The 23908-nt window shown below is 38.3% G+C and overlaps 1 long non-coding RNA gene across 3 annotated transcripts in view; it reads left to right on the forward strand.

Annotated features, from left to right (window-relative positions):
* Positions 1 to 16702, forward strand: part of LOC308555697 — a 49189-nt gene extending 32487 nt beyond the window's left edge. For 2 of the 3 annotated variants that reach the window (XR_013998584.1, XR_013998585.1), the window contains 3 exons: positions 6795 to 6864; positions 15078 to 15203; positions 15863 to 16702. This is a non-coding gene — a long non-coding RNA (uncharacterized lncRNA). Of the gene's footprint in view, positions 1 to 6794; positions 6865 to 15077; positions 15253 to 15862 lie in introns of all 3 variants that reach the window. The other variant, XR_013998583.1, reaches the window with a different exon arrangement.
* Positions 16703 to 23908: the final 7206 nt, after the last annotated feature.

A 23908-nucleotide genomic window follows, 5' to 3' on the forward strand; every position in this document is an offset into this window, starting at 1 on the left:
AAAAAAATCAGGGCAACTAGGGCATGCCTGTGGACACCTGGGACTTTATAATAGTTCTAGCTCTAAGGAAAGGTTCTATTTCTTTTATTCACCACCCCCAACCTAATTCCCACTGGTTCCCACTTAACTTAGAAGAAAACCTTCATTTAAAAAGCACCTTCACTGTGGATCTTCTTTACGTGATGTAAAATGGCCGCTTAGAATTTAATTCTGCACAGCTGGACAAGAAAGGGGGTGATACAGGTTGCCACAGAAACTGCTGTCGGTTCTAGGACTCTTTATACTTTGCTCCTAAAAATAAGATGTAAAATGTACCGAGGGTGTGATTAGTGCAGCACAGAAGGGAATTTCTAAAAGCAGAGCCAAGCCTCCCGCCCCCACAGGAACGGGGGTGTTCTTCGTAGCTGGAGGACAGGACAGAGATCCGGGAGCAGATGCTCAACACGGTTCCTCCCTCCAAAGGTGCAGGGAATGACGAATGGGAATGTGGCTTTTGCAGAAGAAAACAGTCTTCATCAAGCATAATTCACATACATTTCAAGGTTGGGATGTCCTGAAATTACCCATGAAGGAAATAGAACTCTTCTCCCCAACCTACAAAAAAAGCCACAGAAACTTGGCCAAGAGACTGGATCAGAACATTGTAGTTCAGTGCCTCTCCCAGTGCAGGATGCTGTCATGTACCACCCTTGGCAGGTGGGCTCCCAGTCAGCCTGGACATGTTCAGTGACCCTTCCTTTTTTAGGAGACATCTGACAACTGGAGTTATCTCTTTAAATATTGTTGGAGTCTGCCTTTCTGTCACATCCACTCACTCACTTTCATTTACCTTCTGGAACAATGAAGAAAAGCCAATTGCCACATTTATTATTTTTTTTGGTCTTAATATGATAATTCTTCACTTATGACCAAAATGGAACAATTAGCCCAGTTGCCCACTCACAACTCAGAGAGGTTGACCAAGCTGACAAATCAGTTCCATAGATCTCTGGCCTCAATGCAGAGTGAAAGGCTATTAAAACTGTTCATTTCGTGGTTACATACAGAACATGTGTGTGTTTTTAAGCACATTCAGCATCTGCTCTTGCGAGGAACTGTGCTAGGTGTGCACGTTATTTCATTTTATCCAGTTATGTGAGGTCAGGACCTTTACCATCCCCATGTTATAGAGGAAATTCAGTTCAGTCTGAATGGGAGCATCCTCACGGGCCTGTGCACAGAGTGCCGAGTTGAGGGCATAGACTTCGGCGCCAGCGGGGGTTGAGCTTGAACACCAGTTCCTCCACTTGCTAAATTTGTAATCTTGGGTAAGTTATGTAACCTCTTTAAACTTCAGGTTTCTCATCTCTAAAACTTGGGATGATGAAATGTCATGAGTTAGTAGATGTGAAAAAAATTATATGCTTAAAATGTCAAATGTATAGTGGGTGCTCACTAAACCCTAGATCCCCTTCCCTTCCCTTGCAACCCTAGAGGTCCCCTACTACTGCTGTGGAGCAGAGCTGTCCATCAAGTCACCTTAGACCCCTATGCAACCAAACCCGGAGAAGCTTCCTATATAGATATTAAATAGTCAGTCTGAGCAAACGAACCATTAAATGACTAAGTCCTCTGCAAACAGAATATAGTGAAATGATATGAGCTGTTAACATAAAAGAATTGACCTCCCCCAGGAGGAGATATGGAAGTCTCACTGACTATTAAAATGGAAGGAAAAAGTAACTATGTGCATACCATTGAGGTAAAGGTTAAGAGAGTCTTTGTGCTACATCTGAAATTCCTTGTTGGGGCTGCTACTTCTCACCCTTCTACCTTGACCAGTTCTCACTGTGCCTCGCCTGTTCTTTATATCCCTAGGGGGATGGACAGCCCGTCCCTGGGCCCAAAGCCCCTTGATCCTTCTGCCCTCACTTTCTTCCTCCCCAAGTAGACTTCACAGGCAGCCTTGTTAGTGAGGCTTAGGCTCCCTGAGCCCCAGCTTTAGAGACAATACCACCAGGGTAGGAAGGGTCCCTCCTGACCTTCAGGGAGTCTAATAAATGTAAATTCTCAGAGATGTTACTATTTTAAAAAATATTTATATCTTTATTGATTTCAGAGAGAGGAAAGGAGAGGGGGAGAGAGAGAGAAACATCAATGATGAGAGAGTCATTCATCGGCTGCCTCCTGCATGCCCTCGACTGGGGATCGAGCCCACAACCCGGGCTTGTGCCCTGACTGGGAATCGAACCCCGATCTCCTGGATCCTAGGTCGACGCTCAACCACTGAGCCATGCCCGGCCAGGCAGGGATGATACTATTGATTAGGGCCTCATTATTTTTATATAAATGTGAGACTCATTTAAGTAACAAAGATATTTGTTTGAAACTCTTGTCAGAGAGACCTGGGTTTAAATCCTAGTTCTGACACTTTGAGTGTCGCCATGGGTCCATTGCACAACCTGCACCTTGACCAATACAGACACTGATTTCTCCTGCCACAGTGCAATGGTGTCAGATGGGTGGTTCTGCTCCACAGAGTTGTCCTGAATCCAGGTCAGCAGAATGGCTCTGTCATCCTCAACATTCAGCTTCACCATCATAATTCATCACCTGTAGTCACCACTTTCAAGTCACTGGAAGGAAAACGATGAAAGTGTATGTAGGGTATATGTAGGATAAAGAATTTCCTTTTAGCCAAGTAAATGTGGTGTCGTACACATTGCTTCTGCTCTCATTCCACTGGTTAGCACTTAATCACATAGATGCACTGAGTTAAGGGAGGTTGGAAATCTAATCTTTAGTTGACCAGCATGTACCAGAAAGGAGAGAATGGATTTAAGACTCTCCAGCATAAAACCCTATAGGGTAGTCATATTATTATCCCCATTTTACATATAAAAACACTGAGGCACAGAAGGTTAAGTAACTAACTTTTCCAAGGAAGCAAAGTTAATACTGGTGGGGCCAGGATTTGAACCCCAGGCAGTATGACTTCAGAGGGCTTGCTCTTACCTACAACATCCTTCTACTCTCTCAGAGTCTACTGTATACTGTGATCACTTACTTATTTCTCTCCACTGTGCTCCCTGAGGACAAGAACCCATTCATTTTAAAATTTCCTACCTTGTAGCTTACATCTAAAGGGTGCATGAGTTAGCTCTTAGTTGCAAGCTACAAAATTGCAAACTCTAGTTAATTTAAGCAGAAAAGAAATGTAGAAGATGATTTTGGTAGCACTCTTCTGGAGAACCAGTCAATCAGCTTTGAAGGTTATACAGCCCCTGGCAATGTGCACATCCTAGCCCAGGATGGTCCTGTGGAGTCACCAGGTGGGGGCATACCACAGCTCACTGCTACCCCAAAACAATCTGTAACCTGTCACTAAACCTTGGCCCCGCTGCCTCTGGAAACTCATGTCTTTGCAGTCACTTTCCCTAGAATGAGTCTGTGTAGTGCTGGCTTAGGTAACTCACCAGCTTCTGAACTGAAGTGTTGCATGTGTCTGAATGGGGTGGCCTCTATCACATGGGCGGTGGGAAAGAATTTCTGGCCTCTGTCAAGGAGAGATCAAAAGATGGAGAATTTCTCAACATAGGAAGGGATGTTCCAAGGAGCAGGGCAGCCAAAATACATTAACTGTCTATCCCATGGGGGCCTGAATAAAGTGTCTTTTCCTCCTTACTTTCCTAGATCCTTTCTTGCCTGAGAAGTGTAGTGCCTGAAATATTTCCTGGGTCCACTTAAGAAAGTTTAGAGTTCAGAGAACCGTCAGCACTTTCCAATTCTAGAGATTTTAGGCATTAGTAGGACACAGGCAAAGGTAAGTTAGTCCATTTAGCTGCTATTAGAGGTAATTAGCAACTTAAAGGATGCCAGTCTTTAAATGGGCTTCAGTCTCTTCTATGTCTGCCTCACCTCACTTTTTAAAAAAGTAGTTATGTTTTTCTTCTTATTGTTTTAACAGCTTAGTGACAGCTATCTACTGAGAGTAAAGTTTCACTTTACTTGTTGATATTTTACTAATTTACAAATTCATCTATAGAGTAAAATATAAGTGAAAGAAAGAACACTGAATTATTGTAATCTATATTTGAAAACATTAAGTGATAGAAATAGCAATTAATCGTTGTTATAACACACAATTGTATATTATCGAAGTATAATCAAATGAGATTTATTAACAAAATGCATCCTAATAATCTATTATATTGATCAGAAATTTGGAGGTACAGCCAACTTCTAGGTATTTGAGTTCCCCAGTAGTAGACAGTGACTCAAGTGCAGGTAGTTGATTGATTTGAGAGGTGAAAAGAGCACCAAAGAGAGAGTGAAGCAATGAGATAAAGAGGGGGTAGGTGTGGGGTGGAGGGGGTCAGTGGGGGGAAAAGGGAACATCTGTAATACTTTCAACAATAAAAATAAATCGATCAATCAATCAATAAAAGAAGGGAAGGCAGCCAATAATGGGTGTGCTATCTATGAATGGGGGAGGCTGAGCTTAATCCCACTGAGGAACTGGGGAGCCAGATTAGCTCTCTCTCAGGAGTGAGGGAGCGCCTGGGGGCTGCTCTCAGGGAGTGTCCATTTTCCCACCTGCTGACCATCACAGTGATGATAGGAAAGTTTCATCTTGCTGGTTCTGGCAGCAGTTCTTGTTCCCAGGTAAAGAAATGGAGCGGCTGGCAGTAGGAAATCACACTAGGGTAACATGGCGAGGGCGGGGACTGTGGACAGGACACTTAAAGTGTTTGCTACTGTGATTGCATAACTGATCCAAACCTCTTAAAACTGGGCTTGCGTAAGCTGTTGACCAGTAGTTAATCTCTTTATAGGTTAGGAGAAATAAGGGGGTCAGATGTGATATTCTTCAGTCTTCTCATTGGCAATCACAGTGCTATTGTTTAAAATATAATTAAAGGCAGAGACATATGGCATAAATGTAATGTCTGAACAGCCATGAATAAATCTTTCATTATCTTCTGAATTGGTCAGACTCTTAATAAAGTAGTTTATCCCATTTGGTAAAAGAGAGTGTAGAGAAACTCGAGACCACGTAGGGTACAGCAACAAGACTGATTAAAGTGTACATAGTAAGGAACTTACTTCAGCCTCTTGGGAGGTTGAAAGATGAGTAGATTTCTGCCCCTACTTGCCAAATCTTAAAAGTTTATATAGAGGCCCTAACTGGGTTGAGGCCTCTAGATAGTCTCAGTACCACAGGCTGATTATGTTGGAACATAGCATGTTATGGTAGGACAGTTTTAAACATCAGGTCTTATCATTGAACAAACTTAATATGGTTCCCCCGGTGTAAATCTTATTAGTATGGAGGAAATCAAGATGTGAATATTTAGATGGCCGGTTTCAATATTTATTTACCTGAAGGCAATAGGTGAGAACTAGATAGTTCTTTGGGAACAGTTCTCCCCTTGAATTCTTTTATAGAGCAGACTATGGGTAATTGGAAGGACTCCAGAAATAAAATTAGTAATTTATGGATAGGAGTGTGCCGAAAAGAGTAGGAGGAACTCTGTGTTCAATCCCGGAGCAGGGATGACTGAGATGACTAAGGCAGTATATAATGGAAGGCTTTTCTGACTGAAATTATTAGATGAATGAAAGTGTCAGTCTCTAAGTGACAGAGGGTTCTTTCTACCTCAGTTTCAGTTCTGATTCTCCCTTGGTTATTCTGTCCCTTGAAATCTTAAAAGTTTGGCATTTCTTTTTAAGAAATGTCACCAGTGGTGATTCAAGTATCAATTTAGCTCCACAATGTTAACTTTAGGCTAGAACACAGAGTAGAAAGAAGGAATATTTATACTGCAGGGGATTTGAAATCCGTGACTTCTATGATTTCTACTACAGATGTCACATGGTGTAATTATTAGTTATCTTCACTTCATTATTCATCTACTTATTTCATACCATATGGTGTATAAGGGAATAAGCCTTTTGCAAATGAAAGAATTAGAGGGATAGAAAAAAGATTGGAATAAATTTAAGTCTGAGGAATGCAAGATATTCTTGCCCATGGGGAACAGGGCCTTTTAAAATCTACTATGTTTAGAAAACAGTCTGAGAAATCCATTGTTCCTTCCATTCATTCCAGCAGTCAGCTGGGCTAAAAAATGTACGAACGTCAGGGTCTAAATGCTTAGAATGTCTCTTCTGAACACAGGCATGCTTTATTGGCTCTTTGAAAAAGAGAGATCAGAGATATTTCTTACATAATTGTAGGCCCTGTAGAAAATGTTTTTGATCTGATAGCTCATTATCCAGCGTTCTGCCTGTAGTCAAATTGCTACATAAAACGGACTCATATTTTTTAACAAAAGTTATTTTTTAAAAAAAGGCTTTATATTAGATACCTACCTCATGACCTTGTTCAACACCTGGTTCCATTGTATAACCAATCTTGCCTCCATGAAATTCTTTGTAGTCTAGCTTGAGTTTTTTCAGTCATCATTGGATCCCTCTTTCTATAGCTCCTTTCAAGAATTGCATTGGTAAAATATGGGGGTAGGACAATGTATGGGACCCACATTCACAACTATTTGAAAGTTTTCTCATTGAACTTGAAACTTGCTGGACTTTTCTTCCCAACCATATACCAGAGGAGGCAAAGCAGGACTTTCCTACTGGAAGCAAAACAATGTGCAGGAAGAGACAGAAGGAAATAAAGACGGCACAGGTGGCGGTGTCTCCCGGGAGTTCAGTCCCCATGGGAGGCTTTACACTAAGGTTTCTTATCCGTAATCTAGTACTCCCCTGTGGCTAATAATTTCTGACTGCTTTTTATGTATTATTTCCAGAGAGAACATTGTTCTTAACAAAAAACAGCATGCTATATCAGAAGAAAGGCCCAGTAAAAATGGCAAGTGGGTGAGTATAGAGTTTACCAGCTCACACATTAATTATCCCTGGTGAGGCGAAGTGTAGGTGAGCTTAATAAAGCTTTTCAAAACTAAATTTCAAATGGCTGATACATCTCTATGGACCCTGTCAACACATATCCAGTGTAGGCATTATTTTCATTGATAATATGGAATTTTAAGAAAAAGTTCTTAAAAGTATGCAGCATAACCTACTGAACATAAAAGGCAGGATCCTTTCTTCTCATTAACTGCTCTTTCATGTATATAAACTTAATAAAGTATCCTGATTTAGTGGCATTCAGTGGCACAATAAACTATTATAAAAATTTCCTTCTCCGTGCAAAGACATTGAATTCTAAGATATACCAGTACTGTTGATAATTGTCATCAGTGAATTGTTTGAGGCTCTATAAATAAATATTATGTGGGATATCCCCTAATATACTTCAAAAAATATATAGGTTCAAACATTAGTGTAATAGAAAGGTTGATTTTTGATTTCTGTGACCAGAGACTGTGGAATTCCTGATTTTGATATGCAAAAATCTTTAATTTTTATTTGGTTTTATTCCACATTTGCTATATTTTCATTTTTGAAAATTAAAGCTTTAAGTAAGTTCACATTTTCCCTTACACACTTGGATTGAAAGTGGTAGGTAAATATCTTCTATTGTATGTCCTTAAAGATTACCAAACTTATTTCTCTTGATTAATTGAATCACTCTGTCACTGTTTTTATTTTGTAGTACTTAAGCACAGAGATAAACTACTGCATATTACTTTTATTACACTTATTATATTTGTAGAAAATCTAATAAGTGTAATACCATTTGTATTAGGGACTTTTGAAAACTTTAATAAAAATGCATTTATAAATATAAAACAAATTTCACTTATTTATGAAAATTCCAAACATAAAAGACATGCCAATAAACAACTAAGTTTAATCTGTAAAATTTCCTTCATCATTTAAGAAAAATTAATGGCTAGGTCAGTTCATGCATTTGTCACATTTGAAGTCTAGCACTTTTTTCCATAATGAGAAATAAATACTCATTTTTCTTGGCTAAACAATTTTGCATTTTGTTGTTGTTTTTTAATCCAGAAATGCTGTACCTTGGGTATGACAGTATATTGTTGGTCAGCTGATAGCTAGTTACGTTTGTTCCCTGGTTTCAGTAGTACTTGAGCTCAGCAGTCCCTTTTTAGTGGGCGTGGGGAAATGTAGAGACCTCTTAAAGCCATGAGAAAGATACTTAAGGAAAAAAAAAATTTAAACCCCTGCTCACGTTAAGTATGTGTTCTGTAACTTATAAATAATGTGATTATAGTTCAGATTAATTCAGGTGCTCAATCTATGGAAATTACAGGTGCCCCTATCAGAAGACCCAGAGCTACCTGCTGCTCCTACCAGCCTTTCTTCTCCAGAAGGAGCCATGCCAAAGGCAGGTCAAGAGTAGGGAGGTAGCCTGTGGCAAAGAGCAGCCTGTTCCCCATCCTCTGCTGATGCCAGCTCCTTCTTTGCTGCTTTTAATGTCATGTTAAAATATGCTGCAGCCATGGCCACGAGGACTGGTGGTAGCAGGGGAGGAGGCTGCTAGGAGAAGATGAAGGAAGTGATGAAGGATCACATACATGTCCACTCTGCCCAGGGAATGTGTCACTGGGGCCCAACTCAGAAAACAGGGACGGGCTCTGCATTTCCTACATTCAACACCTGATGCAATATCACAGACACACCTCTTGTGTTATCCCAGAAGTTAGCACTCCTAGAGAGCACTTCCTTGATTTTATAATCCAGCTTCCAGATGAATAAAAATTACCATGTCCTTAAACATCAATTCAGATGACCCAATGTGTCTAAACTTGAAGGTTCTTGGTGGCTAAGAGACCTTCTTTTAGGGGGTAATTTTCCTTTGAGATTTTACTGTTTTTTAAAAATATATTGAACGCATCAAAGACAAAATAACTTCAAATTTAGGTCACTGGTAGCTACAATTTATATATGTTGGGAAATAAGAGTGGAGACTTACTTGGTTATGGTCATTAGAATACAAAGAGCCTGACATGAGTATCAGCCCTCATTTACCTCACCTATTCATCATACGCTCCTGTTTCCATTTGTATCTCTCTGGTTCCTGAATTTTAATAGTCACCATTTACAGCTATTTCATTGTCTCCCATTTGTTTTCCAGAAGACATGGCTTTTTTCAAAAACACCTCATAAATCACTTTTACCCGCTCCTCCATTCGAGCAGGATATGTTCTTTTCTAACGATAGATGTTGAGGCACAATTTGTTCTCAATCCAAGTGATATAAAATTGGCTGTGAGCCACAGCTCAAATTTGTTTTTATATCTCCCCTTGCTTTTGGAAAAGATACCTCCTTTGAACACAGCTCAGACTTCAGTTTTCCTTAGTAAGATGCATGCAGCATCTTAAACTTAATTTTTTTACAAGTATTTTTATTTTATCTCATTTTAATAATCCTTGAATTTCATCAGGTGAACACGAATTTCTGTAGAATCACATCACCTAACAAAGGAGCAGCTAACGAATCCTTAAAATAGTGTTTACTTCTTATGCAGGATAATTATCTCGAATGTTGACTGTTCTCATAGGCTGATGCTGCAAGAGGAAGCCCAGTGGTTTGCTGGCAGATTGTAGCACTTTCTGAAGAGGAACAGGTCTTTAAGTTTGGGAGTTTGGGTTTTAACTTACACAGGATATTGCTAATGTGCCAACCTTCATTCTGTAAATTTTGTGTGAATAGCTCCTCCCCTCTGGCCTGACTGCGGCAACTCCCCTTTCCTCCTGTCCAGAATCAGGATGGGCTTTGCCCATGGACAGCAGCTGCTTGACCCAAGCCTCCCTCCCTCTCCTTTTCCCTGCTCTCTTTCCATCCCAATTGCTGCTCCCTGAAAAGCCAAACCAATTGTGTACTGAGGCTCAGACTGACCAGACTGGGGCCCACAGAGCATTTGAATAAACGGGCAAAATACCTTTCTCTACTTGCTGAACTCCAGAAGTCTCATCCTGGTTCCTGTGCCCTTTGCTGGAGGGAGAAAGAAAGCCCAAGGCTCTGGCTTCAGTTTTGAGATAAATGTTCACAAACCAGCAATAGTACCTATGATGCTTCTGGTTTCTAGAGCTATTAGCACATTATCACAGTTTACCAGTATAATTCCTATGAGAACTGGAGAGATCTGAGAAAGGAAAATACAGAAAACTGCTCTGTTTTCATACAGCTTCCTTCATGGAGAAGAAATTTACTACTTTGAGAATTACCAAGAATGGCCAATGCATTACAGATCCAGTTGCACCTAAGCTCAGTTTGTACTTCCCAGCCTATTTTCTATGTCTAAATGCTATTTTCCCTTTGGAAAGAAAAATCATAATCCAATTATAACATTTCCCCCAGTAATTGTAAAATGTTTCCTTCAGTTTCCATCAACTGCATTTCAAGATAGAGAGTGCTACTAGAGATTTACCAGCCTGTCTGAAAGACGTAAGAGTAGTAGACAGATCACTTAGATAACGCATAACATACTTCAAAAAGCTATATAATGGCTGCAAATGGTTCTACACCTACTCCCCTCAAATATATGAATAAGAAATTTTGTGAGACAGAAACGTCATTCAGAGGAATTCAAGACAATGTAATGCACTTGGGATATATATTTCATTCATGAAACAGAATATTGAATCCTGGTAACTAATACTATACAAAATTCTGGGTTAAGGGTGGAAGAATATTTTACTAAAGAGATAATCTGATCTTTATATTTTATAGAAGAGGATATTTTACGTTTTGAAAGGTTAATGTCATTGGATCCTCATGGTATAAAAGAAAAAGTCACATATTTTATAGCTTTACTCAGTAATAAGTGAGTAGGAAGCTTATTACTTATACTCCCAAATATGATACACTTTAAATTTCATATTAGGTCACACTACGTAGAACAAACAAGTTGCAGACCTATGTTTTTAATTTTAGCTTCATACTACACTGGGCACCACTTCCTACAACTATGGTGTTAACATATTTCATGTGATACATTAATCAGTGACACCCTTATGTGTCAGGCAGCCAGCTGTACCCAGCAGGTTCCCATAGCTTAGCAGATGGCCCACCATTCAAACACATTGCAACACCTATTCTTCAGGGGACTCCTAACCCAGGCCTCTCCCTAAACTCAAATTTTTTTCAACTGTGTGTAGAAGTCATTCCATTATCTTTTGCTACACAAAAAAAATCCCTCAATAGTTCACATTTCAGATCTCTATTGAGGGTTAGGGAGGCAGAGATGGAAGGAAATGCTCTTGAGTCCCCAGCAGAGAGAGTGTATTGTAGCCTGTGAACAGATGAAACCACAGGGCAGGCCCCCTATAGCTACCCTCTGCTCATCACACCATCTGCTTCACAGCTGGGACAATACCAGGGGCTGCATTAGACAGTTAACTTATCCCTGCAGAGGGCCACCTTTAACCTAAAAAGCCACCCATTGCCCCAGATGGTGTATTAATGCCAGTCCATAGCCTGTTTAAGATGATTTGGGCAGTCCAGTAGGTACTAGACTTACCACTTTGGAAGTTATATAAATGTCTAATCACAATGTTGTATACCTAAAACTAATATAATATTGTATGCCAACTGTAATTTAAGTTAAAAAGTTTTTTGGAAAAAAACATGATTTGGGCAGCAAAATCTTGAGATAAAGTACTTAACTGATTAAAAAAAAACTTTTAATGGACTTTTCATTAAAAGAAAGGTATTATCTTAGAATTTTACATATTTGGATAAGTTAGCCCTAGTGACATAAAAGAGCCAGTTACAGATCCTAACTATTTTGATCATGCATGAACGTCCTTTGGATGGTTCTCTCTAAATTTTGGAACCTATAAATGACTCTATTACTAAAAGTAATTGTAGATAGCTATACCATAGCAAATCAGTATTTTTATATGCTCAACTGCAACTCAAAATTCAAGTGTTACAGTTAGTTTGAATTAGGACAAAACGGTAACCTATAATTTAAAATAGAATGCAGCCAAGACTGGTAAAACTCATCTTAAAGTTTTTCATTAAATGGCAAAATAATGAAAACTGAATTAGGCCACGAGGCAGAGGGATTTCTAATTGTAAAATGAACCAAAGCAGGTCATTAAATTGACAAACAGGATGACTATCTGATTCTCCAAACCAGAGGCAGTTTGACAACCATCACTACATAGAAAGCTCTTGACTAGGCATATACAGTAGAGGGAGAAAGGCAAGGATGAAGAGCTTCTAAAACCGGGGACACATGAAAATCTTAGCAAATCATTATATTTGCATAGGTCTTCACAGAATAGTCTACTGCTGTTCACAGAGCTTGAGGTCATTTACTCAAATATACTCTTTAGAACATTTTCTAAAGCCTTTCTAGTGAATCTTGGTGATGGTCTAGGGAGCATACCAATGTTAAAAGGCAGCAGTTCCTAACTGCAGCTTTGACTTTCCAGAACGAAATGGGTCATAAGAAGGTCAGAGTGAGCAGAAGGAAGACCTCAGGTGTGTGTCCTGCATAGCTTCTGCAGCACTCTCCCTGCTTGTCCTTAGGTGGACCTACAGAACAGCGATTATTTGAGGGCTGCTACGTGGTGGGCTCATAGGTTGGTGCAGGGGACCCAGTGCTAAATCTGAATTACATAACCTCTGATCTGGTGCGGCTTAAACTCAATCTATAGAGTTTAGGAGGAAAGAAACGGGAACAAGAAATGATTTCCAATTATTGTCCTATCTCTTCATAGAGAAGAGGGAAAAAAAGTAGAACCAAAGAAGAAATGGAGGAAAGAATGCAGATGCAAAAAAATGAAATAAAAACAATTCAGAAATAATAATGGCTAACACATTTTGAGAACTTATAGTGACAATCAGCTATTTTTTAAATATATATGCACATATTTAACATATTTACATTTTAATATGTAATATATATTTAATAACATGTATTTAACACTTTTTTTAGGATGACAAGTCCTAAAAACAATATAAACAGTGATGTACTGGTTACTGATAAATGTTTAATAACCAGTTATCAAAAAAAAAAAAAAATGCCAGATTTGTAGTGATTGCCAATTTCCATGTGTAAATACTATCTCCACCATGGCAAATTTCAAGCTACCAACATCACTGAACATGGGAGTTGGGCAGAAATTCGCAGTATCTTACCATTATATACTATTTGCACCATACAGATACAATAGATATAAATAACCTCAAAAACATAAATAATAGTAATTAGGAGGTAATGAATTTTGAGTATTTATTACCTTTTATTTAAAAATAACTTATTTATTAAATTATATAATTAAATTTTTAATAGGGGCTGTGTTTAACAACTTGCAAAATTTCTGAAAATTTAAGAATTGGCCTTTGTAAACAGATACAAGTCCTCACACCACTTTTTATGAAATATGTACTATTATTATCCCCATTTTACATTCAGAGGAAACTGAGGAATAGAGAAGTTTAGTAATTTGTCCAAGGTATTGTAATTTGTGAGTGGCTGAACTGGGATAACACACTTAGGCTCCAAAGCTTGTTTGCTGTTTTGATAGGGAAGTATAGGCTTAAAGCTGCCCCCCACTGACCCCAGATTCATTTCAATTTACATTCTGATCGCTGGTTGCAGCAAACACTATTTTGTAGCTCTTTAGTGGCGAGGGTAGTTTTAAGAAGGGGTGAGTGATCCTTCAGCCTGGATGCTTAGAGGCTAGTTAGAGGCTGGTTTGAGGGAGACACCAAGGACTGCTGCTCTCCCCCGGCGCCCCACAGGAAGCCGGCATCTACACCCAAGCTGACATGCAGAACTGTGCTGAACGTTCCTCGAGGAGAACAGCAATGTGAACTCACTTTTCCTCTTACACGAGAGTAAGCATAAGGTGTCAGTTCTAGCTAAAATGAATGAATTTATAGAATCATAAGAGTCCTTTGAGCTAAATCCATATTTTCTCCAGAATTCTTAGAGCTTTCTGAGGAGGTCATAATTCAAAATGAGAACGCTGCAGTATTTAGGGGAAAAATGCTATCATTCAAGTAAAAAGTTTGTTATGAGAGTTACATAAATATTGCAGGTCATAACCATGACTAACACCAAACTCACAGCAGCACATTACTTTCTGTCATGACTTTTAGTGATTGATTCTCATTTTATATATATATTTTGAAATAATAATAATTCTAAAATTCAGAACAGAATAATATATAATCTGTTGAATATTAAATAATTTAGAATAGAATATTAACATTAAGTTTGATATTACATATAAAAACCTTTCATTTAATTGTACATTTTAATGATTTGTAACGAACAAAAGGTATTAATTACTTTTTTCCTATAACATTTTGTAGTGAACGAATTAATGACTCATAAAATGAATTTTTCAGTAAATTCTGTATTTATAACCTATGACCCTGGGCTGCATATTTATGAAACTGAAGCAAGTAAAAAGATCCATATTCATTTTTGACAAAAATGTAAATCACTTCAAAAAATATTTGAAGTGAATAAATGTATAAAAACATTCATTGCTTAGAGGCTAATTGGTTTGGGTTATGAATTTATGAAGATTGTGCTTCCTGCGGTCTCCATGGCAACAATAATAAAACAAGTTAACAGAAAAGGTTTCTCTTAATCTCTGTAAAAGGAGTTAAGGCCCTTTTATGACATATTCAAATTTAAACCATCAAATCAAATTTACATTCAGTCAGCTTCAAAGATTAAAAAGTTGATTAAGCCCTGGCTGGTCTTGCTCAGCAGTGAGTGTTGACCAGTGCACTGAAGGGTTGTGGGTTCGATTCCCAGTCAAGGGCACGTACCTAGGTTGCAGGTTCAATCCCCGGCACTGGTCAGAGTGCATGCAGGAGGCAACCAATCGATGTGTCTCTCCCACATCAGTCTTTCTCTCTCTCTCTCTCCCCCTCCTTTTCTCCCTTCCACTATTTCTGAAAATCAATGGAAAAAATATCCTCAGGTGAGGATTAACAACAACAAAAAGTGATCAATACACTTGAATGTAATTTTTAATAGCCAAACAACCCAATTACCCAATTCTGTGCAGGCTCAAGTGTCCTTTATAGCATGAGGGTAAAACAATATTTTCATCTATTTTAAATGTCACTAAACTATTCATTAATATATTTGCTTAATGAACCTCATTATTTTTCTTGTTCAGGTTTTCGTTTTTCATTCTGCTAATGAACATTGGCCACATTCCCAAGAGTTCCCTGGCTGCCACAGGTGGAGGCCAGGTCACGCTAAAAATGATGGAACACAGAGTCAGAGGAGAGCTGGAGAACTGGTAGAAGAGCTCTCATTCTGGCATTTGAGCTGTGCCCCAGCCAGCTCTGGTAAATCTGAGTTCCTGCTTGGCCACTGCATGTCCATTTTCCCTCTTTCATGCCCGTCCATAGCTGCTGTCTGCTCCAAAGCCTTCCAGAGCCATATAATATTTGACATCTCTCAGTAACAGAATTCACCATAGTCTACTTACTCTACAGCAACGATTTTAACACTTTTCATCTCAGGGCACACATAAACTAATTACTAAAATTCTACGGCAGAGCAAAAAATATATTTTTTGCAGATATAACAAACAAAATAGGTATAATTTTGATTCATTCACACCGGATGGCTATTGTGTTGGCTGTTGTCATTTTTTAAATTTAACAATCTAAGGGAAAAGAGGTCAGTGTCCTGCACTAGTCAGGTATTGCATGTTTTAAAAATTCTTGCGCCACACCAGTTAAAAATCGCTGCACTACAGGTTCAAAGATTAGGTGTGGTAGCAGGGAAGGTATGAGGCTTGAAAATCCTGCAGTCTCAAATTTAAATTGTTTCTGTGTAAGGAAGACATGAAAGAATTGTTGAAAGTAACTTCTTTCATTGGGTTACAACTATGGGCTAGGCAAGGACCGGTCCATGTTCAACAAAACCTTTTCCTTTACCTCCCGGTCACAGAGCTAAACACCACTTCCCGGCCTTCCTCGCACATGCCTGAGTGATGGCCAATGGAACAAGGGCAGAACGAAGTTGACTCTCTCTGGGCCTGTCACACAAACATTCGATGTGATCCTCCGTGTCAACTTAGTTCCTATTTGCCAGCTGGATGCAGAGGATCCAACAGAGAAGTCTGAGGTCCTAGCAGATGGTGGAGACAAGTTCCCGGAATGACCGACCACATTGAAGGCTATCCTCCAACCCACATCATCCTCATTAGACTTCACGTGAGAGCAAAAAATAAACTTGTATTGTGTTAAGCCACTGACATTTTGAGATTTGATTGTCATAGCCACCAGCCTTACTTACAATGGGGAAGGGGAAGCCATTTTATACAATATGAATATTTTTACCTTAATGCCTTTGCCAATGCTGCCCCCTTTTTGTTAAAGTACACTACTCTTTACAATGGAATGATGACTCTCAATGCTTCTTAGGTAATTAAAAAAATAGCTATTTTTCATAGGAAAACAGAAGGCATTATAGAGGTTCAGAGAAGGGGAGAAAAGGTACAGACAAATATATAAAATGTCTGACTTTTAGTAATTTTATTGCATGATAGTACATATACACATCATGCAAAACATAAAAATGCAGGCAGTAATATCTTCCAAACAGTGAATGGGTGGAAAAGAATATTAGGTAACAGCTAGAGGAAATAATTATGCTAAAATAATATTATACAGTATAATTACAATCTAAATGCACAGTATTTTAGATTGTAAAATTGGAAGAGATCTCTGTTGGCATAAGAAACCTCTCAAAATTGTTATAGATAAATATAACTTTTTAAAAAAAAAGAAAAAAGGAGCCAGTAAACCACTTATAAAAAATCAATGAATCAATAAAGTGACAGTAAATAGCCTTAAACTGCTAATCCCCAACATATTTTTGTTTATTTCTTTAGCTTAAAGAAATATTAAAAAGTTACTTGTCAGTAAAATTTACAATCAGTGTGTAGCAACTCTTTCTCCAAAATACTTAAGTTGGATTCTTGAAAGTTTTATATATTTATTTTGTTTCATTTTTAGAAAAGTTCTTAATGATATACAGTCACATTTTATTGGCATATTTAAAATGTACAACCATACTAGACATTTAAGTTTGAACAACTTATAAAGTTTGAATATTTAAAAGGAAACCAAATAAAAGTGTATTAGTTTTCAATTTTCATTTGCCTATTGTAATTTGAAGACCTTTATAATGAAAAATAAAAACATACTAAAATGTAGCTTAAATAATAATACAAATAAGTATCACATTTAATATCCAACAAACTACCAACTTCCAATGAGCTATCAATGTCCATTCTAAACTGTTCACTTCTTTCCCTTCTCTGTTTCAAAAAAGTGGTTTTAAAGGTGAAAGAAGGTGCTGTTTTCAAAGGCACTTTCTAAGCTGTAAAGCATTGTATGAACGCAGTGAATATACCATCATTCAGTCTAGATGATTTGAGGATAAGGTCATAATGTAACAAATAATAGCATATGACATTTAAGCGTCCTTCATTCAGCCATCAGTCCCACCTTTATATCCAGGAACATGAAGATAGGGAGACACTCTTTCGTTTATTTAAATAACATCTGTGTAGGTAGGGATATCACCTTCACTCCAACTTTTTTTCTCCAGCAATGAAAAACCGAAAGGCAACACAAGAATAAAAACACCAAGTGAAACTTCACCATTTGAAGGAGGCCCAGCCCTGTGAGCTTCCCTATGTGTCATGCAGTCCTATGAAATGTTTATGAAATCACTGCCCCACTTCAGATTTGTAAACACCACATAGTAAGTACCACAAAGCTTAACATTAACCAATATTGTCTCCATAGTGTCTCGCTTTTCCCATTATATCTTTAAGGTAGTTATTAATGTTATTTAAAAAATGAAAAATGCCTCTTTGCTATTATGGATGCCTTCTGTCAGCTCGAGGCTTATGGCGTCATTTTCTCAAGATGAGGTACATTACATTGCAAAAACTAATTTTTAAATGACTGTCATTTGATTTAACTTTATTTTCTGCATGTGCATATTGAGACAATTATAATATGGTTTTTGTCAACAACACTTGCAGAGAACTTGAAAATTTTGGGCTTAAGATCTACAAAATGCTATGGGAAAATTTGGCTTTCGTTAATAAATTGCCTTTTCCTGGCAAACAGGCATAACGGAAAGGAGGTTTTGAGGGAATGGATTAAGTATGATTATTAGAAATTGGGTTCAAATGGCTACTAAATGGGAAAAGAGATAAGGGGTTGTGCCTACACACATGTAAAGCCCTTAACAAACTCTTTATTTCATAAAGTCTTTAAGGATTAAACTCAGATATTAACACTTCTAAAATATTGGAAAATATCTGAAGTCAATATATGTCTAAAACTAATTATATCATAAAGTGGTTAATCCTACCAAAAAATTAAGTATTCTCCCTGTTCTGAGAGTCTTTAGAGTGAAGTTCTTAATCCTTCAGGCTCTGAAATCCTACAGACCTGGTTTGAATCTGGCCTCTGCTACTTACCAATGTGCTAGGCACATTGTTTCTTCTCTTCAAAACTCAGCTTTTTCTTCTGCAAAAAAGGAGACTAACAGTGTTTGTTTCCTCTAACTGCTGCGAGGATTAATCAGCATCAGGTGTGGACATCTCCTAGTCTGGTGTCTGGTACACAGCCACCATTCAATAAATGTGGTTTTGACACTATTGTGGTTGTTACTGCAATATAGCCAAGAGGTCAAAATTGCTGATTGCAGGACCATGGGTTACTGGTACAATATGTTGACCTATGAAGTCTATAGTGTGATGCTTTTTTGTTTTCCAAAACCTGTTTTGCACTGAAAATTTTAAAAATGTGTTCTTATTGTAATCAAAAGAAGCATCCTCTGCCACCTAGTGGCTCCTTATGACCAGTCAAGAAAAGCATAAAAAGACATGTCTACCCACCCCTAATAATAGTAATAATAACTCACCACATTTATTTTAAGTAAAGAAACCCTGCTGTAGATTTTTAAAGAAGCAATATATAGTAGGAAAAAACTGCTTACTTTTAAAATATTGAAATATTTTTTTCTCCATATTATTATATTGGTCAAATTGTATTTGAATATTTTAATTGCTAATAGCATGTCTGCAGTGACCAGGAGTCTTTATGGCTTTTAGGCCTCAATTAAGTTCCTTGAGTTTTCATGGCAGAAGTGACCCATAAACAGAAGGATTTTATCTTCTATGTTTTTAAAATATAAATCACAGATGCTGATTTTTTAAAAAAATGTGGAGTATTCAGGGGCCTTCTGTTTATGTTTCTTAACCTGGGGGGTAAGAACATGTTTATTTTATTATTATTCTTTAAGCTAAATGTATATGTTTTACGTAAAAGTGATAATTCATTGGGCAAAAGAAGCAAGAAGGGTATTCTAGACAGAAGGAACACTGGATGTAAAGGCAGGGTATGTGTAATAGCAGGTTCTGGAAGCTGCAAGTAGTTCCATAAGTTTGGGCTGTAAGGTTCATGGTGTAAGAGTGGGTAGGAAGGTAGATGGGGCTGAATTTCCAAAGGCCTGGAATTTGATGTATCTGGGCTTCAACCTATGGAATATTAAGAGCCATCATAGATCTTTCCAATGGAAATTAGACAACGATGATAGAAAATAATGCTAAGGACAAAAGCTACCATTGAATAATTACCTCATTTGCTCATTTCATGACCTGCCAGATCAATCTCAACTATGCTGAGATAATCACAGCTTTGCTTTTACACTATTATTACTTATTCTCTCTATATGACAAAGAATTTGAAAACCGTAAAGTGCCGTATACATAGATGTGAGATATTAGAGTGGTCAGGGGATAATGGGAAGGATGTTGATGACGATGAACTTGAAGCCAGCTAAAGTTTATTGAACTCTCGTGGGTCAAGCAATGTGCTGAGTAATATGCATTCATTATTTAATTTTTAAACAAAAATTTATGGAGCGTGTACTACAAGCCAGGCATACTTCTCAGTACCAAGCATAAGGTGGTGAATAAGTCACAGTCCTTGTTAAGGTTCAGAAGAGGCCTCCCCAAAATGTGCCACTTGGTCTGTGAATTATTTTGAGCTGAAGGCAATCAAGACCCTGCAAGCTCATGAGAAACTTTCACGTCTCCCTTAAAGAATTTAATTAGTCTTGCTTGTAATAAGAGTTATCACCAGAAATAACTTTTTATGACCTATCTATAAAGCAAGGCAAGCTTCTAATTACTGAACACCTGTGGTTCTTATTGTCCTGCAGTGATTCTTTGAAACCCGACATCCCACCTCACCCTTAGCTCAGAATGCCATAGGGACCTCAGTTTAACCTCCTGCTCCTGGGGTCTCTCTTTGGTGTATGTGAGGTTCCCTTGCATACGTATGTATTCAATTTGATTATTTTCTCTTGTTAATCTGTCTCATGTCGATTTAATGATTATACCAGTGGAAAGAACCTAGGAGTACAGACGAAAGTGCTTTCTTCCTCCACATCCCCATTGAACTGACATTCTGATGGAGAAGCATAATAATCAGCACATTCGAACAAATATATAATGTCAAATAGTGATAAGTGCTAGAATTAAAAAAATAAAGGATAAAGGGATAAAAGGAATAGTCAAGAAAGGTCTCTCAGAAGGTAACATTTAGATAAAGACCTGAATACAGTGTGCAAATGATCCATGAACATATAAGGAAGGAATGTTCCAGGCAGAGCGAACAGCAAGTGCAGAGGCTCTGAGGTAGGAGAGAGTCATTGACTGGCTGCTTCTTACACGCCCTACACTGGCCCGCAACCCAGGCATATGGCCCGACTGGGAATTGAACCGAGATCTCCTGGATCCTAGGTCGAGGCTCAACCACTGAGCCACACCAGCCGGGCTTGTATCACACTCTTGTGTGGTCCTCTCTCACAATGATAGGTCTGATCTTTAAGACCAATAAGATATTACAGAAGTGACTAATGGTGAGGGGCGTCCGAGGCAAGTTCATAGAAGATATTACTACTCCTGTCTTGCTTTCTTGGATAGCTTGCTCTGGAGGAAGCCAGCCATGAAGACCTCAAGCAGCCTATGGAGAGGCCTATGTGGAAAGGTGCTGACACTGCCCACCAGCCATCATCAACTTGCCAACCACTTTGGAAATGGATTCTCCAGCACCAGTTAAATCTTCAGATGACTGTACAACAATCAACATCTTGTCACCAACCTCATGAAAGACTCTGTGAGAAAACCAATGAAACTAAAAGTTGGTTTCTTGAAAAGTGACAAGCCTTTAGCTAAACTGACCAAGAGAAAAAAAAAAGAAAAGATTCACATGATTAAAGTTAGGAATGAAAGAAGAGACATTGCTATTGACCTTATAGATACACAAAGGATTATAAAAAAATACTATGAAAAGCTGTAGGCCAACAAATTAGATAACTTAGATGAAATGGACACAAACTATCAAAACTGACTCAAAAAGAAAGAAAATCTGAATAGCTCTATAGCAAGAAATTGGACTAGTAATTTTAAAACTACCCACAAAGAAAAGCCTAGGCCCAGATGACTTCATTGCTGAATTCTACTAAAACATTTAAAGAAGAATAGAAATTCTTTACAAACACTTCAAAAAATGAGAAAAGGAGGGAACACTTCCCAACTCATTCTATGAGGCCAGTATTATCCTGATACCAAAATCAGACAAAGACATCATAAGAAAACTACAGACCAATATTTCTTATAAATATTGATGTTAAAAATCCTCAACAAAATGCTAGCAAACTGAATCTAGCAATATATGAAAAGAACTAAACACCATAACCAAGTGGGATTTATATCAGGAATGCAAGGTTGGTTTGTCATCCAAAAAATCAATCAATATAATATACCATATCAATAGATTAAAAGACAGAAACCACATGATCACCTCAATGAATGCAGAAAAAGCATGCAACAAAATTCAACATTCCTTCATGAAAATCATACACAACCACCCAGGAATAGGAGGAAACTTGCTCAACTTTAGAAAGAGCATCTATGAAAAACACACACTCACTTCATACTTAGTGATGAAAGACTGAAGCCTTTCCCCCTAAGAACAGGAAAAAGCCAAGAACTACAAAACATGTACTCTGAAAACTATAAAACATTGCTGAAAATTTTAAGAAGACCTAAATAAATGAAAAACATCCCATGTTAATGGACTGAAAGTCTTAACCCTTTGCGGTCGTTTGTTTACTCTCAGCCACCAAAGCTTTTTTACTGTTCCGGTCGTATGTCTGCTCTCAGCCACCACAGCAAGGAACCGTACAAATCTTAACTCCATTCATGTATCAGTTCATAAATCTTGTTTATCCTTCATAATCTTGCATGTTATGTATCACTGCTCTTTCAATGGAAATTAATTCCGACCAGTACGACACCCATGTCCAAATTTAATACGACCGCAAAGGGTTAATATTGTTAAAAGGGCAATGCTCTCTAAACTGATCTACAGATTCAATGTAGTCCCTTGAAAAATCCCAGTTTGCTTTTTTAACAGAAATTGACAAGCTGACTTTTAAATTTATATGGAAATTCAAGGGTCTCAGAATAGCTAAAACAATCTTGAAAAAGAAGAACATAGTTGGAAGACTCACACTTCAGGATTTCATAACTACAGTAATGAAGACAGTGTGATATTGGTATCAGAGGACATATAGATCAGTAGAATAGAACTGAAGATTCAAGGGGAAAAAACAAAAACAAACCTTAAACATCTGTGGACAGCTGGTTTGTGACAAGGGGTGCCAAGACCGTGCAATGGTAAAAGAAGTTTTTGCAAAAATTGTGCTGGGACAACTGAATGTCCACATGCAACAGACGTCGGACCTCCAATCCAATACCATCTATAAAAATTAACTCAAAATGGGTCAAAGACCTAACTAAAACTACAGAACTCTTAGATGAAAACAAAGGTGACCCTCGCATTTAAGGAGTTTGGGTTTAATTTTAAGTGCAGTGGGAAGAAGCACTTGGAGGATTTTAAGGAGAATTGGCAAGAGCAGACACAGGGAAATCAGGAATCTATTATTGTAGTCCAGGCGAGAGACAATACAACCATAGATTAGGATGTTAGCTGTGGGAAAGGAAATAAATGGTCAGATTCAGGATATGTTTTGGAGGTAGAGCTCATGGAACTTGCTAATGGAGCTCATGAGGAGGGAGTGAAGAGAGCGAGAGCAATAAAGAACTAAAATGCAAATTTTTGTCTTGAGCAACCAGATGGAATTTGGAACTTTTCACTGAAATGGTAGAAGAGGGAAAATCAGGCATTTTACTTTTTGGCTATGCTATATGTGAGCTGTCTTTAGATGCCCAAAAGATGTCCAGCAAAGAGCTGACTGTATGTCCAATATTCCCAGAAGGGTCAGGGCTGGAACAACGGGCACTTCGATGGCTTTTAAAGCCAGCATTGAAATTACCTGAAGGAGTGTGGGGATGCAGAGAGAAGGAGGGGACGAGTACAGCATCCTGCAATAAGCCGAAGTCTGGAAGTCAAGCAGAGGGCCAGCCAAGAAGCTTCAGAAGGAGCAGCTACTGAAGGAGGAAAAACAAGTAAGTGAGGCTCCGCGGAAGGGCAGACCAAGCATTTCATAGTGGGTGTGTGACCCTAAATTGCTGTGAGCGGTCAGAACTAAGACGGATACTGAGAAGAAACAATCGGTTTTGTTAACATGCGGATCACTAGTGTCCCAGAAAAGGCCTTTCAGCGGAGGGGCGGGGAAGCGGCCACTTGGAGAGAGTTCAGAAGAGAATCTGAGGTAAGGCGGTGCGATCGCAACCGTTTTCACTTGATTAATACCGTCTAACGGCAGTGCACGTTTTGACTTGCATTTGTATTTGTTGTATTTTGATTTCTGATCTAGCATCTCTGAAATTACTGCCTTAAAAAGCATACGTTCGAAAGCGCACTAATCTTAATATGTACAGCTCCGTTGGCTTTTTGCGTTTGTGTGCCCCCGTGTAACTGCTGGTCAGACCAA

Source organism: Miniopterus schreibersii, assembly GCF_964146895.1.
Source record: "Miniopterus schreibersii genome assembly, chromosome: 1".
In the NCBI taxonomy this organism is placed as follows: domain Eukaryota; kingdom Metazoa; phylum Chordata; class Mammalia; order Chiroptera; family Miniopteridae; genus Miniopterus; species Miniopterus schreibersii.